Consider the following 18,733-nt stretch of genomic DNA (forward strand, 5'->3'; position numbering starts at 1 on the left):
GGCGTGCTGCGGTTCATGAGGTCGCAAAGAGTCGAATATGACTGAGCGACTGAACTGAACTGATATTGAAGAGACACTTGCAATTCATGTCAACTTTCAATCTATGAATATCTTTTGTACAACTGAGATTGCATAACATAATTTATAAGCATGAATGCTTCATTAATTAGGAATTGTGATTGTAACAGCAGCTCAGTAGAAAGGTATGTTTGTAAATTTGTCTGTTCAATAATTAGTAGAAATAGAAAGTCAGGATTTGAGAGCTGGAGCATCCATCAGTTGAATTTAGCACAACCAAGAGATGTTAAAATAAATACTTGCAAATGATAAGTGATTTACTCAAGGTCATAAAGGTAAGTTAGTAGTAGAAGAAAATTTTAAGTCTAGTTCTTCACTTCTTTTTACATTGGACGATATTGGATTGTCATGCCCTTCTCCAGGGGATCTTCCCAACCCAGGGATTGAACCCGAGTCTCCTGTGTCTCCTGCATTGGCAGGTGAATTCTTTACCACTGAGCCACCAGGGAAGCAATAACCATGCTTAGTAGGGGCCAAAATCATAACATTTGAGGAGGTTTGAGGAAACACTAAGATAATTGAAAAATTAGTACAAGGGTTTTGGAATCAAATACCTCAAAATCTCTTGGACATGGATTGTAACACATTTGCCTCTGAGTTTCTTCCTGTTGAGAAAAGGGAACTTATGCGGTCAGCACATAAACTGTAGTGTTGAGGGGGACAAATAAAATCTCTAGCAAGATTTCGTTGTGCACTGGGTCAGACAATCTGAAGATGCCTGAGATCACTAACATTAAAGGAAATCTAAGTTATTGGGAGAATGCCATAATCTGAAACACTGAGACACAGTTCTGAGAGAACTATTGATTCTTGGCTTTCAGGCGATGCATTTGTTTAAGACTAAATGTGCAGGCTACACCACAGAACACCAAATCACCTTGGAGCTGCTGCCTCGGCACTGGCCCGACAGCTAATAGAGACAGGCTTGCATTTTCTCCTGAAGTCTTCTATCTTCCTTTACTGTCATTGAATGAGGGCCGCTGGAGTGTCAGAGAAAATATTTATTGCTCTTCCATATGTCACCGCTCTCCTGCCAGTGACATGTGTACTCATCAGTCAAGTGGAAACTACCCACCATGTTTGATTTACTGCAGTTGAAGGAGATCTGTTTGTGGGTTCCTATAACATAAACCATTTTGCTAGAGATTAATGCTCTGATTTGCATGTAGCTCATGGGTGTTACATCATTAGTTTTCATGATATATCAGGACTAAATGTAAGAAATGCAACTCTTTTTTCTCTCTGGGGTCCTGCTCTTTTCCTTTCCCCACCCTCACCTTTTCATTAACTTTCCTCTTGTTGTTCAGTAAAGCATTATTTACTTTGTGTTTTCTTGGGACCTGGTAGAAGATTAAATGATTAAGTTTTAGTGATAAGCGACAAGGAAACCATGAATAAAGTCCCTCTTGAGAAGATAGAAAATGACTTGAATAGCAACAAACTTCTAATCTTGCCAGTGGACTTTAAGCAAACATATGCTGATGAACCTGCAGAAAAAGAAAATTGACTTTTCTTACTGACATCTCTGTTCCATTTATATTCTGTGAGACATGTGGAGTAGGAAGGTTTTCACAGCTTTCAGAGTTGCTCAGTTTGAAGAAAGTTTTCTAATGTACTATAATTCTACTGCATAGATCTAAAAATCTGTACTAAGTGACATTTCTGTGCTCTGAGTCAAGAAAGTTCTATAGGTGCATAATTGAATCTGCTTTGATAGCCACACCTGATGGCCACATTGCTCTCTGGGATGATGGTAAAATGAATGACTAAGAACAGCTCCTTGCATTTAGGTGCAACTTTAGAAGTGGGAAAAAAGCCATTGAGCTATTTCTTGCATATCCCTACATCTTCAAGAAAGCCCCTAAAGCATATAAAAATCTGTTAGTGCTCCTCCAAAGAGAATATTTCTCTAAGTAAAATAAGAAAGAATTTTGTTGTAATATACAAAAGGGGACTCTTGCATTTTTCAAAATATAGCTAATACAAAGATGTCACAGAGTTTAAAGTTAGGTGAGGGAATGATGAGGATCTTGAACTTGTATCTATAGCAGATACTCTAAGTACTTAGACATGAGAGGGGATATCCATGATCAGAATGTCTCCAGTGGTCTAACAATATTTCACTGCCTGACTTCACACAGATATATATTGAATTTACAACTGACACCAGAACTAAGCGCCACCGTCATATGTCCAATGAACCATATATTGAACAAGCTGTCCGTTAGGGCTCCATAAATGTTATTCTTGTTGACATAGATCTTTACCTGAATTTTGTACTTCTTGCATGTGCCACCTATGGAAGCTTAAGTAACCTTGCTTGAAATCTCTTGTAATGAATTAGGTCCTAGGGTGTTGTGTGTGATCCTAGAAGTTTTCTGAGTCATCTTCAGTGTATTCTGTTTTGCCTTAGGCCATCAGGGATTGGCTTACAACCAATATATTGTTTGGACAATAGGCAGTGAAGGAGTGTTTAAGTGCTTGTTATCTTGAGTAGGACATACACAGAGTTCAAATTCCAGCTTCATGGCTATTATCTGGGTGATTTTGAATAAAGTATTCAATCTTTCTAATCCTCTGTTTCTTCTAAGATTTGGTTGATGAAATATGTGAAACAGCAAAGTCTCTGGCAGCTAGAAATTGCTAATAAACAGTAGCTATTGTTATTAATAATATTTAGCTCTCTAGAAATTTCCCAGTAGCAGACCATAGCTGCTGTTTGAGCCCCCTCTGAACTATTTGAATGCAAATGGGAAGTGAGAGACTTGAGGGCAAGATGGAGAGACTATTTACTTGGTGAATCAGAGTGGAGGTACTTTTTCGAATTTGTTGGGAGCAATCCACATAGGCCAGAAAGAAAGCTTAGAGAACATCTAGTAGGAAGCCTGAGGTGCAGACTAGAATATCGGGCATGTGCAATTTCACCACTGTGTGCTGGAAATGGAGATATGGTCATCAAAATGACCTGACCAGCCACCGTCTTGCTGGGAGACCGACCACCACTATTGCAAGGAGTTTGGGGTAGAGTGTATGTAGCTGGGTGTGTCTTGAGGGTGGGCACTATATCATTCTGCTTTTTGGTCTTCTCTGATATTAATTCTACCAATAGTTCATTAAGAATAAAGTAGCTGATGCCACTTGGACAGTGCTCTAAGGGGGAAATTTACTCCCTCTCAAATTTTTCCATTTATGATAATGTATATATATAAGACAAAGAAGAAAGATGATATTGATAAAATTTTTCCCACAATTTTCTACTGAAAAAGTGAATAATTTTGTATTAGCTCAGTTATTTATTCTGGAGAGTGTGCAATAGCTTTTTTTTTAAAAGCTTTCTATGTATATTACCTTTTCAATCATGATAATTATGGAATCATTGAATACATATTTCATTTATAGTGGTGACACATTTCAGAGTTTCATGTGTGATCCTATTTATTCTGTTTGTTTTACTTGCCTATCCTCTCATTATACTTTCTTCACAGCTGGGAAACAAATATTTGTACAATGGTGATAGTTTGTCACCCTCTTACAGATATTTTACCAAGAAACAAACAAAAAATGCCCCTGGAAATATCATAGAGAAGCATAGCAAGCATTTTAATATAAGCAGCAGGAATTCCTTTGGACTACACAATCCTTTTCATAAGAATGTCCATTGAATAATTTAAATATAGATGGAAACTAACCTTCAGCCTAAAACTTAGGTGATCAAGATTGCAATCTTAAAGTAAGTTTTATGTCTCCTGTCCACTTTCTAAGCTACACATTTACAAGGTCACACAGTCATACACACAGCTGAGGCTTATATTCTAATTTCCCCCTCTTTTCTCTGCTGTTTTTGAGAGATTATCCTCTTCTATTTTGGAGAGATTAAACTATTAGGGTTAAATAGACATCTTAGGAATAGACTACCTCACTAATCATGATTAAAATCTTTAACTATTCCAACTCTGAAGGCTTTATTTAGTTTGATCTCTTTTCCTGTTTTCTCTAACTTTCATGTTCAGAGTTTCTCATGATCCCAAGGGTATGTTTAATGCTCTTGTGAACCAATGAATTCAATTTTCCTGGAGCTTCTGACTACATTTAGGTATTCCCTTCAGAACAGCATGCTGTGGTCACTAGGGGGATCGTGTACCAGAGAGATGGACTGGGTTCCATTATCTGTGTAAATGTTCCTCATCATTTGAATAACTTGGAAATGTAGCACCACGATTACTAGGGGTTTTGGTGGAATGTACAGTGATAACGTGGGTGTGTATATTTTGAGACTGGTTTGATGTGTGTCCTAGCAGTGGTGACAGAGCCATTTTTCATTTTACATGGTTTAAACCTAAACCCATATGAAATAGAGCTACTTATCCAACGCTGCCTTGATGAAGGAAAGGAAGTTCCTTACTTCATGAGCCACCTCTCTTTTGTATTCTATTCTGAACAAATTGGCTCTCTTGAACAATTAAGAAGTTCTTGTTGAAAAAAAATAAAAGTGAAGTAAAATGACTTTTCGACCTATGACTTCTGACTTAGGCTTACTTATAAGTACTTACAAGCCTAAATGTGTTTAAAATATATTAACACACTTCCAGTTATAAAACAAATAGAGATGTGTTGTATACCATGATGATTATATAGTTAATAATGCTATATTGTATTTTCGAAAATAGCTGAAAGAAATAGACCTTAAATTTTCTCATAATGTAACTTTATGGTGACAGATGTTAATTATACTTAGTGTAGTGATCATTTTGCAATATATAGATAAATTGAATCATTGTATTGTATACCTGAAACTAATATAATATTATATTAATCAATTATACCTCAGTAAAAAAAAGGCAAGATAAGCATATAAAAATATTGTAAATGTTTTCCAGTTAGTCTTTCTTGATTCTTGGTAGAACTGCTTTCAGATCAGCTCAGGTAAATGGATATCCCTGATTTCAATACTATCTTCATGAAAGGGTTTGTTTTTCCAAGGGTCCCACCATGATTCTCTGGGGAATTGAATTTTACACATTTCCCTCAAGTCTCCTTCTCATTATTCTCTGTCTATTAATACTATAGGATTCCAACATGTAATTTTAGGCTCTTTTTGATTTCTTATGTCCCTAATTTCAAACTTGTTTTGACACGTAGCCAAGTCTTAATTCTTTGTTTCCAGAATCCAGATCATGTTAATAGATTCAGTGTTTGTCAGGCCTATTCCTTGGCCACTTATTTCCCTTATTCTAGCCTCACAAAAGTGAGAATTTACCATTTCAATCAATAATAAGTGAAGTGAAAGTCGCTCAGTCCTGTCTAACTCTTTGTGATCCCATGGATTACACAGTCCATGGAATTCTGCAGGCCAGAATACTGGAATGGGTGGCCTTTCCCTTCTGCAGGAGATCTTCTCAACCCAGGGATTGAACCCAGGTCTCCTGCACTGCAGGCAGATTCTTTACCAACTGAGCTATCAGAGAAGCCCCCAGTAGTAAAGATTGTGGTAAATAACTGGATTTGCTGTGAATCTGGCTTGCTGTAAATCTATATAAAGTTTTCTGTGTAGTGCCTTTTGTAATAGAGAAAGTTACGGTCTTTTTCACTGCCATTCATTCATTGATCCATCTACCCATCAAAAAGAAAAGATCGTCTTATAATCACTTTATTTACTCTGTAAATAATAGCCAAGATGCACATACATATATACACATGCAAGCATATCATCTAAAAGCTTATATAGTATGAACCTGGGATGAATAACTCTTCCTGGTTGTTCTGTACACTCTGACATTAAGTGTGCTTTAGATTGATGTTTATTGATAATACTCTTAAAAACTGAAAAGTGAAAAAGGTTTTTGTCATGAAAGATGGTGCATTATCTTCCTAAATTGAAAGCATTGACTTCTCAGTTGGAAGTCAGTGACACTTGGACCAGTTTTTTAACAGATTGTAGGATTAAATCTTACAAGTAGATTTATTTCTCTGTGGATAAAACAAATAAGAATGTGCTATTCAGTCTCTCACTTTTCAATTTTATGGGCCTGCTGGGCAATTATTAATGGATTAGGAAAAAGGCAAGCTAAATAAAATAAACTCTTCAGTTGTTACCAGTACTTTAATTGATACCAAGTATATTCAAAGGTATCCAGTGATGGGAAAATAAGTTTGAAGTGCTAAAGGAGACAGGATGATACAAGTAAAGTAAATATTTTTTCAAATGCAAAGGAAAGTTAAAGGGCTAAAAGATAAAAAGGAATCAAAACCAAGGAGAACAGGACCAACAAGAGGACCAGATCAAATTTCTAAATTATATTAATACAGGTTAATTGATCTATTTCATGTGGGAGGTGAAAGTGCTCAATATGCACACAGGGCTGGGAAATGTGGTTGTCTGCACCAGAGAGACTGGAAAACCTTATGACTCATGGGGAATTAGGTAGCAAACACAGAGAAGTCTTATCTTAATAAAGAGAGATAATAAACTGAGCTGGAGCTCTGCTCTGGCTCTGCTAAACAAGACTTAAAAAGAAAATCTGAAAAAAAATCAAACTATTCCAAGAACTTAATGGCATCCTATAGCAAAGATGAAAAATATTATAGGTATAGAAGAATATCCAGCACCCAAAAAGGTAAAACTCGAAATATATATAATACAATCAAAATTTACCAAGTATGCAAAGTGGTAGGAAAATAAGACCCATGATGAGAAGATAAATCAAAACTGACCCTGAATTGACATAGATATCTGCCCTGTTAGTTTGCACATATATGTGATTGGTAGATGTTCTTTTTTTATTTATTTTTCATTAATAAATGCTTTTATTATTATTTTTTAGTGGGTTTTGTCATACATTAACATGAATCAGCCATGGATTTACATGTATTCCCCATCCCGATCCCCCCTCCCACCTCCCTCTCCACCCGATCCCTCTGGGTCTTCCCAGTGCACCAGCCCTGAGCACTTGTCTCATGCATCCAACCTGGTCTGGTGAGAAGGTGAGGGTGGGATGTTTAGAGAGAACAGCATCGAAACATGTATATTATCCAGGGTAGATGTTCTTTAGATGAAATTCTATGCCTTTCAGTCAGTCAGTTCAGTCACTCAGTCGTGTCCAACTCTTTGTGACCCCATGGACTGCAGCACACCAGGCTTCTCTGTCCATCACCAACTCCTGTAGCTTGCTCAAATTCATGTCCACCGAATCAGTGATGCCATCCAACCATCTCATCCTCTGTCATCCCCTTCTCCTCCTGCCTTCAATCTTTCCCAGCATCAGGGTCTTTTCCAAGGAGTCCATTTTTCGCATCAGGTGGCCAAAGTATTGGAGTTTCAGCTTCAGCATCAGTCCTTCCAATGAATATTCAGGACTGATTTCCTTTAGAATGGACATGATGGATCTCCTTGCAGTCCAAGGGACTTTGAAGAGTCTTCTCCAACACCACAGTTCAAAAGCATCAATTCTTCGGCACTCAGCTTTCTTTATAGTCCAACTCTCACATCCATACATGACTACTAGCTTTGACTAGACGAACCTTTGTCAGCAAGTAATGTCTCTGCTTTTTAATATGCTATTTAGGTTGGTCATAGCTTTTCTTCCAAGAAGCAAGTGTTTTTTTATTTCATGGCTGCAATCACCATCTGCAGTGATTTTGGAGCCCCCCAAAATATGTCTGTCACTGTTTCCTTTGTTTCCCCATCTATTTGTCATGAACTGATGGGACCAGATACCATGATCTTAGTTTTTGGAATGCTGAGTTTCAAGCCAGCTTTTTCACTCTCCCCTTTCATTTTCATCAAGAGGCTCTTTAGTTCTTCTTCACTTTCTCCTATAAGGGTGGTGTCATCTGCATATCTGAGGTTATTGATATTTCTCCTGGCAATCTTGATTCCAATCTTGATTCTATGCGTTTACCAACATATAAATGTGCCAACAGTAACTGAATATACTGAGTCTTAGTTATCTGAGGGCTGATCATCAAAGGCTCCTCTTTAGGTATTCTATAGAAAAACAAAAGTCATTGCAATAATAAAAAAATATCTGCTAATGAATAAAGAATTACACATATATGGCCTTCATTATGTTGAAGTATATTCTTTCTATATCAATTTGTTGAGAGATTTTATCATGAGTAGGTGTTGAGTTTTGTCAAATGCCTTTACTGCATTAGATGATCATATGATTTTTATCTCTCATTCTATTAATGTGGTAGAGCACATATACTTATGTGCATATATCACACCATCCTTGCATCCCAGGGATGACTCCTACTTGATCATGATGTACAATCTTTTAAATGTACTGTTGAATTAGATATGCTAGTAGTTTGTTGACAATCTTTGCATCTATATGCTGCTGCTGCTGCTGCTGCTATGTCGCTTCAGTCGTGTCCGACTCTGTGCGGCCCCATAGATGGCAGCCCACCAGCTCCCCCATCCCTGGGATTCTCCAGGCAAGAACACTGGAGTGGGTTGCCATTTCCTTCTTCAATGCATGAAAGTGAAAAGTGAAAGGGAAGTTGGTCAGTCGTGTCTGACTCTTAACGACCCCATGGACTGTAGCCTACCAGGCTCCTCCGTCCATGGGATTTTCCAGGCAAGAGTACTGGAGTGGGGTGCCATTGCCTTCTCTGTTGAATCTATGTACACCAGGGATATTGACTTGTCAGGTTTTTCTTATTGTTTTTGCTTGTGTTGTTTTCCTGTAGTGTTCTTATGTGGCTTTGGTATCAGGGTACAATACATTAGTGAGTATTCCCTCCTCTTCAGTTTTTTTTTTTTTTTTTTTAGGAGTTTGAGAAGGATAGACAGTTCTAATAATTTAGTGTTATATACATCTATCAAATTTTTATGTTTTATATCTTCAAATTGCATAGTGCTATATGCCAGTTATATCTCAAAATTGGTGAAAAGAGAGTTATGCCATTGTCTCTTAGCCCACAGATCCTTCTCTGCTTAACACTAGTGTCTCTTAGTCTTCCCCTCACTGTCATAAACTTCAAAAGATATACTGAAATCACAACTCAAAACAACTGCAAAAACTCTTTAGAGATGAATGACTTGAATAATTAAGGATTAATAAAGTATATTGAAAATAAGGATAAAGCTCTCAAATATTTCAATATATTATGAGGAGTCAATGGGCAGTTTTGAACCTTCCACATATACTATGATTTTAATTTAATTTTGCCAACTTCTGTTATTTTTTTGTGTGTCATGGTATACTTTCTATATTTTCTCCTTTCTCTGTTTTTGGATTTTTGTTGGATTTACTGAATTTGTTTGTTTCTTTCCGTCTCCTAGGTTTTCAAATTTTAATTTTTTATTCTATCCCAATTTTATAATATTCTAATTTTTATATTTCTGTGATTTGCTCTTAAATTTTCAAATATTTAACTTATGATATTCCAATAAATCTGTACTTAAAACTCGACAGCAAACAAGACAAAAACTCAACATGGTTAAATTATTGTCCACTTTTCCCCCTTATCATTTAAAAATCTAATGCAGTCACTATTTAGAATTTAAGTTCTAGATTTTTTAAGCATGATATTTTACAGTAAATTCTTAAGTTTAATGGTTCCTGATTTTTTTTTACGTTGTTTACCATTACTTCTTGTACTCATCCCTTATTTCTAATTTTCTTTCTTTGTTGTTGTTGATGGAATACATCTTTTATTTGCTCTTTCAGAATGTGTTCTGTAATGGTAATAATTTTTGAGTTTTTTATTTTTTTGTAACTTAAAACTTTTAATTTTGTATTGGGGTATAGCTGATTAACAATGTTGTGGTAGTTTCAGGTTGACAGTGAAGGGACTCAACCATACACATACATGTATCCATTCTCCCCCAAATCTCCAAACCCTGTCCCAGCCAGGCTGGGACATAACACTGAGCAGAGTTCAATGTGCTATACAATAGGTCTTTGTTCGTTATCCATTATAAATATAGCAATGTGTATATGACCTTCCCAAAGTCCCTAATTATCCCTTCTCCCTGGCAACCATAAGTTCGTTTTCTAAGTTCGTGAGTTCTTTCTATCTTGTAAGTAAGGAGATTTGTATCACTTCTTTTTAGATTCCACATATAAGGGATGTTATATGATATTTCTCCTTATCTGTCTCTTACTTCACTCAGTATCACACTCTCTAGGTCCATCCATGTTGCTGCAAATGGCATTATTTCATTCTTTTTAATGTATGAGTTAATATTCCATTGTGTATATGTACCACATCTTCATCCATTCCTCGATGGACATTTAGGTTGCTTCCATATCTTGGCTATTGTAAACAGTGCTGCAATGAACATTGGGATGCAAGTATCCTTTCGGATCATGTTTTTCTCTGGGTATATGCCCAGGAATGGGATTGTAGGATCATATGATAGCTCTCTTTTCCGTTTTTTAAGGCACCTCCAGATTGTTCAATTTTGACTTCTTGAATGTATTAAAATGTTTTTCATTCTCTCACTCTTTAATGACCATGTTCAAAGTTTTTCTCTTTTTATCTCTTCTAATTTTAAGCTTTCTTCATAGACTTTTTGTTTCAAATACTTGTGATTAGAAGCTTGATGTCAATTTTTAAAACATTTTATAAGTAATCTGGCTTTTCCCTGTAACTTCTGTCTGAAGTTACACTCTAATGTGCCTAGGAATGGATTTTAAAATCCTGCTTTACAGTGCAGTTTTTGATTGTTTCAATGCCAAGTACAGTGAATATTTTCAGCTCAGAGAAATTCCTAAGCATTGTACTTTCTCTCACATTTCTTTTTTTGTCTTTTTGGAAGTCCCACTAGATGGACGCTGAAGACTCTGAATTCATTCTGTGTTCTACTTAGCATTTTTTCCCCATACTTGTTAGTACATTATCACTTGCTGTATATTTTTGGATGACTCTGAGTCTTGTTTTCTAGAGTTGAAATTCAATATTTAATCACATAAAATCCTTAATTCTGTATATATATTCATTGCATGTTCGTGCATATTCTTATTTCAACATAATTGAATATGGGTGAAGATATTTGATTAACTCTGGACATGTATTGGGCTTCATTTCTAGGGCTATGCTCTTAAGTTTCCTTACCATTCTGCATGTTCTTTCTCTTTGTTTATCAGCCAGCCAGATGCATAGCCATTAGATGGTTGGAGATTGGATCCATGAGTCACCACCTGAAGGAGAACCTCCTGACCAGGAATTTCCATGAGAGAAATAAACATTGATTGGGTGAGCTACTGAGATTTGGGGGTTAATTCCTAAAGCAATTGGTGTTCTTTAACTAATGCAGATATTATACCAAAATATCTACTCTAATGCTGACATTTCATAGTACTAGATAAAAAATCTAGTAAAAATCTAACATAGTCTTACTTGCATCTCATGTCTTCTCATCTCATGGTTTCAAACTTCACTGTCTTATCAAGAATGATGCAAGGTTTGTCTACTTATCTATGCCTTTAGTATAATTATCATTGTTATCATTCAGCATCCAACACAATTCATCACTCATTATAAGTTTTCAGTAACTACTTTAAAATTAAGTAAGTTTATTCTGTATCTTAGGAATAGATTCCTAGACTTATATAAAATCAGTATTTCAAAAGATTTCCTTCATTTGGAATTTGAGCTTTTGTCATATTGTACAAGTCACATACTTTTTAAAGGTACTTAATTTTTAAAAAAAAATTAACCCTCACCTCTTGAATTGTCCATAGTATGAAATTTCAATGTCCCATAAGTTAGGTCAAAGTGACAAAATATTTAAACATACTTATTGTTGTTCAAAATCCTACTTACTCTAGTTCACATTTAATATGCTGCAAAATATAGAGCAAAATTCACAACATAAAATACGCTAAGTACAGTGATATCATGAAAATGCTAATGAACAGTACAATGATATTGGGTGATTATAATAATACTGTATTGGACAGGATAGACTGCCACAGCAGAGGGAGGGAGAGCTGGGAGGTCACACTTTCTGTCACTAAGTAACTCCCCTCTTGTCACCTTACACTTCATTGGTTGGAGCTCTTTCTATGGCCACATCTACTTCAAGACAGCTGGGAAGTCAGCCTCCCATGAGTTAGAGGAGGAGAGGAGAACCAGTTATGGGTGAGTACTAACAATATGTCCAAAATAGCTAAATTTATTGAATACATAGCATATATATTATTACATGTAACTTTCAAAGCTACTTATATTGTACCTACTTTTAAAAAATTACATATTTATTTATTTATTGAGTTGGGGCATGCAGTATCTTTTGTTGCAGCATGTGAACTCTTAGCTGCAAAATGTGGAATCTAGTTCCCTGACCGAGGATTGAACCCAGGTCCCCTGCATTGGGAGCGTGGAGTCTTAGCTGCTGGACCAGCAGGTAAGGCTCTGTTCAGTTCAGTTCAGTCGCTCAGTCGTGTCCGACTATTTGTGTGACCCCATGTATCGCAGCATGCCAGGCCTCCCTGTCCATCACCAACTGCCGGAGTTTACGCAAACTCATGTCCATCGAGTCGGTGATGCCAGTCAGCCGTCTCATCCTCTGTCGTACCCTTCTCGTCCTGCCCCCAATCCTTCCCAGCATCAGGGTCTTTTCCAAAGAGTCAACTCTTCACATGAGGTGGCCAAAGTATTGGAGTTTCAGCTTCAGCATCAGTCCTTCCAATGAACACCCAGGACTTATCTCCCCTAGGATGGACTGGTTGGATCTCCTTGCAGTCCAAGGGACTCTCAAGAGTCTTCTCCAACACCACAGTTCAAAAGCATCAATTTTTCGGCGCTCAGCTTTCTTCACAGTCCAACTCTCACATCCATACATGACCGCTGGAAAAACCATAGCCTTGACTAGACGGACCTTTGTTGACAAAGTAATGGCTCTGCTTTTTAATATGCTATCTAGGTTGGTCACAACTTTCCTTCCAAGGAGTAGGCGTCTTTTAATTTCATGACTCCAATCACCATCTGTAGTGATTTTGGAGCCCAAAAAAATAAAGTCTGACACTGTTTCCACTGTCTCCCCATCTATTTCCCATGAGGTGATGGGACCAGATGCCATGATCTTAGTTTTCTGAATGTTGAGCTTTAAGCCAACTTTTTCACTCTCCTCTTTCACTTTCATCAAGAAACTTTTGGTTCCTCTTCACTCTCTGCCATAAGGGTGGTGTCATCTGCATATCTGAGGTTATTGATGTTTCTCCCGGCAATCTTGATTCCAGCTTGTGCTTCCTCCAGCCCAGCGTTTCTCATGATGTACTCTGCATTTAAGTTAAATAAGCTGGGTGACAATATATAGCCTTGACATACTCCTTTTCCTATATGGAACCAGTCTGTTGGTCATGTCCAGTTCTAACTGTTGCTTCCTGACCTGCATACAGGTTTCTCAAGAGGCAGGTCAGGTGGTCTGGTATTCCCATCTCTTTCAGAATTTTCCACAGTTTATTGTGAGCCACACAGTCAAAGGCTTTGGCCTAGTCAATAAAGCAGAAATATATGTTTTTCTGGAACTCTCTTGCTTTTTCGATGATCCAGCAGATGTTGGCAATTTGATCTCTGGTTCTTCTGCCTTTTCTAAAACCAGCTTGAACATCTGAAAGTTCATGGTTCACGTATTGCTGAAGCCTGGCTTGGAGAATTTTGAGCATTACTTTACTAGTGTGTGAGATGAGCGCAATTGTGTGGTAGTTTGAGCATTCTTTGGGATTGCCTTTCTTTGAGATTGGAATGAAAACTGACCTTTTCCAGTCCTGTGGCCACTGTTGAGTTTTCCAAATTTGCTGGCATATTGAGTGCAGCACTTTCACAGCATCATCTTTCAGGATTTGAAAGAGCTCAACTGGAACTCCATCACCTCCATTAGCTTTGTTCGTAGTGATGCTTTCTAAGGCCCACCTGACTTCACATTCCAGGATGTCTGGCTCTAGGTGAGTGATCACACCATCGTGATTATCTGGGTCATGAAGATCTTTTTTGTACAGTTCTTCTGTGTATTCTTGCCACCTCTTCTTAATATCTTCTGCTTCTGTTAGGTCCATACCATTTCTGTCCTTTATTGAGCCCATCTTTGCATGAAATGTTCCCTTGGTATCTCTAATTTTCTTGAAGAGATCTCTAGTCTTTCTCATTCTGTTGTTTTCCTCTATTTCTTTGCATTGATCACAGAGGAAGGCTTTCTTATCTCTCCTTGCTATTCTTTGGAACTCTGCATTCAAATGGGAATATCTTTCCCTTTCTCCTTTGCTTTTTGCTTCTCTTCTTTTCACAGCTATTTGTAAGGCTTCCTCAGACAACCATTTTGCCTTTTTGCATTTCTTTTCCATGGGGATGGTGTTGATCCCTGTCTCCTGTACAATGTCATGAACCTCCGTCCATAGTTCATCAGGCACTCTGTCCTACTTTTAATATCGCCACTTTACAGATGAGAAAACTGAACAGTAAAATATTAAATAACTCACATATAGTTTGAATTATCAAGACCATGTCTGTATTAATTTAAGGACCATGTTTTTATTCTACCTCCCAACAATAAATAGTTATTTATGTTGGTATTTTCACAACTGATGGATTTCCCAATTATCAGAGACATTTTAGGGAGATTGAAATGACCAGACTAACTCCCTATTTGTACCTCTTTCCAGCCTCCATAGTTGAGTCAGGGACCAGAGCCCTCAGGTTCAAGTCACCCTTCTGCTGACTTGGAGACTAATCTTTATGTTAGGACAGAGTGGAGCAAGAGAATATACACCACTAACAGAGTCAGCCCTGTGCAAACTCAGCTCTTCTAAGAAGTACTGTTTTGTTTTGTTCATGTGTCCAAACATCTTGCTTCCACTGTAAGTCTAAACAATATGGCCTGTGCTGGCTGTTCAACCTGGGCTTAATTCCAGGTTCTAAAACTTACTAGCTATATGACTTTGGAAAAATTACTTTACCGTTCCAGATTCTGTATTTTTTACTTGTAAAATGAAACCAATAATGATAATTATTATCGCTGTTAAAGCTGTCATTTGTTGGGTACTTACTATATTGCTTCCACTGTGCTAAGTGCTTTAGGATGAATTATCTTATTTAATCCCCTCATTTCCCTGAAATAGGTACTGTTAACCTGCATATATTGTACATAAGAAATTACATAATATGCCCACAATTAAATAGCAATAACTGACATAAGAGTCAAACCTAGAATTCACTAACTCCAGACCCACAGTTATTGCTTCTAAAAAGTATTTATGTTTATTAACATTAAAATTATATATATATTTACTTATTTCTTCCCATCGCCCCCAGTAACTTGATTTTGTTCAGAATTTTTTTGTTTGCTTGTTTAAATTTTTACTCGTTCAACTGTACTCAAGTCGCAAGCTTAAGACCCAGTGTGGTGTCCCACTGTAGCATCTTGCTTGCTTCCCATGAACTTCCCATGAACACAGTCCATTTTCTGGATACCTCCATCACTTAGAAGGATTTTATAGTTCTTTATCCACTGGATTGAATGTCTAGATATCTCCTCCCTTACACATCTCCCTTTCCAACCTTTTTTTGTTTTTATTGAAGAATGGTTGAACTACAATGTTGTATAACTCACCATGGTACAGCAAAGTGACTCAATTATACACGTATGTACATTCTTTTTCATATTCTTTTCCAGTATGGCTTATCACAGGATATTAAATATAGTTCCCTGTGGTATACAGTAGGACCTTATCTATTCTGTATATACTAGTTTGCATTTTCTCAACCCAAACTCCAAGTCCAACCTGCTCCACTTTGCAATCCCTGGCAATCACTTATTTGTTCTCTATGTCCCTACTTCTGTTGGAGAAGAAAATGGCAACCCACTCCAGCATTCTTGCCTGGAAAATCCCATGGACAGAGGAGCCTGCTGGGCTACAGTTCATGGGGTCGCAAGAGTTGGACATGACTTAGTGACTAAACCACCACCACCACTTCTGTTTCATAGATAGGTTCATTTTGTCATATTTTAGATTCCACTTAGAAGTGATATCATATGGTATTTACCTTTCTGACTTAATTCACTTGGTTTTATAATCTCTACATCCACCCATGTTGCTGAAAATGGCATTGTTTCATTCTTCTTTATGGTGGAGTAGTATTCCATTTTATACGTGCACTGTGCCATCTTTGTTTATCTATTGATGGGCATTTAGTTTGTTTCCATGTCGTATTGTTGTGCATAGTGCTGCTATGAACATAGGGGTGCAAGTATCTCTTTGAGTTATAGTTTTATCTGGATATATGTCCGGGGTGGAATTGCTTGATCATTTTATAATTGTATTTTTAGTTTTCTGAGAAACTTCCATGCTGTTTTCCACAGCGGCTGCACCAACTTACATTCCTATCAACAGTGTAGGGGGGTTCACTTTTCTCCACGCCCGCCCCAGCATTTGTTATTTGTAGATTTTTTAAATGATGACCATTCTAACTGGTGTGAGATGGGACTTCATAGTAGTTTTGATTTGCATTTCTCTATACTGATTAGTGATGGTGAGCATCTTTTCCTTTGTCTGTTGGCCAGCTGTATGTCTTCTTTGGTAAAATGTGTCATGAGGTCTTCTGCCCACTTTACTATTGGGTTGTTGTTGTTGTTCTTGTTGTGTTTTATCAGCTGTCTATATATTTTGGAAATTGAGCCCTTCTAGGTCACATTGTTGGCAAGTATTTTCTCCCATTCTGTTGGTTGTCTTTTCATTTTATTTATGGTTCCTTTGTTGTGCAAACACTTGTAAGTTTAATTAGGTCCCATTTGTTGTCACTTTTATTTCTATTGCAGTGGAAGACAGCCCTAAGAAAACATTGGTACGATTTATGTCAGAGAATGCTTTGCCTATTTTCTCTTCTAGGAGTTTTATAGTGTCATGTGTTATGTTTAAGTCTTTAAGCCATTTGAGTTTATTTTTGTGTATGGTTCAAAAGTATGTTCTGACTTCATTGATTAACATGCAGCTGTTCAGCTTATCCAATGCCACTGACTGAAGAGATTGTCTTTTTCCCATTGTACTATTTATTCTTGCCTCCTTTGTCAAGGATTAATTGACTGTAGGTATGTGACTTTATTTCTGGGCTTTCTTTTCTGTTGCATTGATCTCTATGTCTGTTTTTGTGCCAGTACGACACTGTTTTGATTACTGTAGCTTTGTATTATTGTCTGAAGCCTCGGATGGTTATGTTTCCTTCTTTGTTGTTTTTCTTCAGGGCTGCTCTGGCAACTCTGGGTCTTTTATGATTCCTTATGAATTTCAGGATTATTTGTTCTAGTTCTGTGAATAAGGTCATGGGCAATTTGGCAGGTTCTATTCCCAATCTTTACTTGACTGATTATTATGCACTCCATTGTTATTCAGTGATCTTTTCTGATTTAAACATATCCATCCAAATAAACATTTACTAAATTCCAACTGAGAAAGATACTTGTAAATCAGAGACAAATCCTGCTGTCAGTGAGCTCACACACTAGTTCAAGAGAGAGGATGCATGTAGAAATAACTTTAGTGCAAGTAGGAAGTAAATTAGTGCCTTAAGAGAGGCATAGATATCTGTGTGGTTGTTCAGAGAAAGAAAAGTGGAGTTCTTTGAGTGCCTAAGGTATACCAAATACTGTCACATGTCTTACTTCAATTCCTCATAGCTCCATGAAGAAAACGTTGTGATACCTATTTTTCCAACTAAGGAAATTGAGGCACACAATTATGAAGTCATTTGCCCTAGAACATTGCACAGCTTGGACACAGTGCTCAACTGGTTTGAAGACACCCCTTTTATTCAGTGCATGTGTCTAATCTCCATACCCTCATCCTCTTCCATTGTGCCATTTGGTTGAATCTATTCTAGACTTCCCAAGGAATTCAGTCTCTCCAATTTTATTCCTCTTTTCTTACCTTTCTCTGTTGATTTCTGATTGGAAAAGGAGAAGGAAAAAGCAGTGGGGATATGGGGGTAAGCAAGTTAATTAGAGATATGCATCTCTAGACTGTGTGAAATCCTGTTAATATTGTGATCCCCATTAATTCTGAGTATTCCCCAGGGCTGGCCCAATATGAAACTAGTAAGTAGGGGAAGTTTACCTGTGGTGACTCTGATACCTGATTTTGTACCCTTTTCCCACTGAAAGTGTATTACAGTGTTTGATTTGTCACTGCCTGTTTTCCAGGGCTCCCATGCTAGCTTGCCATGAGGAAAACTTATTCTTAAATGATGTTGGCCTCCTGCTCATGCAGACTGTGAGTATGTGATTACCTCCCACCAGCCTTCACACAGGCTTATTTGGCATTGACTCTAGGGGGTTGAGTAGGAAATGTAGGGATAAGGGGATGGTCTTGTAGGTTTGAAAACATCCTTTCTAAGCTTTAAGTACTGATGATATGTTCTGTACCTTATTTGCTTCCCATGCTCCAAGCTTCTAGTTTTCTTGTACCTGCTTTCCCTGAGTCTTAGACACATTTTGTTCTTCCCTTGTAACTACCACACATCTCCAAGTTACTGATTTTTTCCTTGGACTTTGCATGCCTAAGCTGTTCCATCTTCCTTTGGAATATGCCCATGAACCATTAGTCTTAAGATATTCAGTTGATGTCAGTGATGTCAACTTAGTTTTTTGACAGACCAGCCTTTAGGGAAATTGGAGTTTCCTAAAAGTAGTTATTCTAGATTATGGGTGTTGAAT

The sequence above is a fragment of the Muntiacus reevesi genome, chromosome X, assembly GCF_963930625.1.
Source record: "Muntiacus reevesi chromosome X, mMunRee1.1, whole genome shotgun sequence".
Lineage (NCBI taxonomy): Eukaryota > Metazoa > Chordata > Mammalia > Artiodactyla > Cervidae > Muntiacus > Muntiacus reevesi.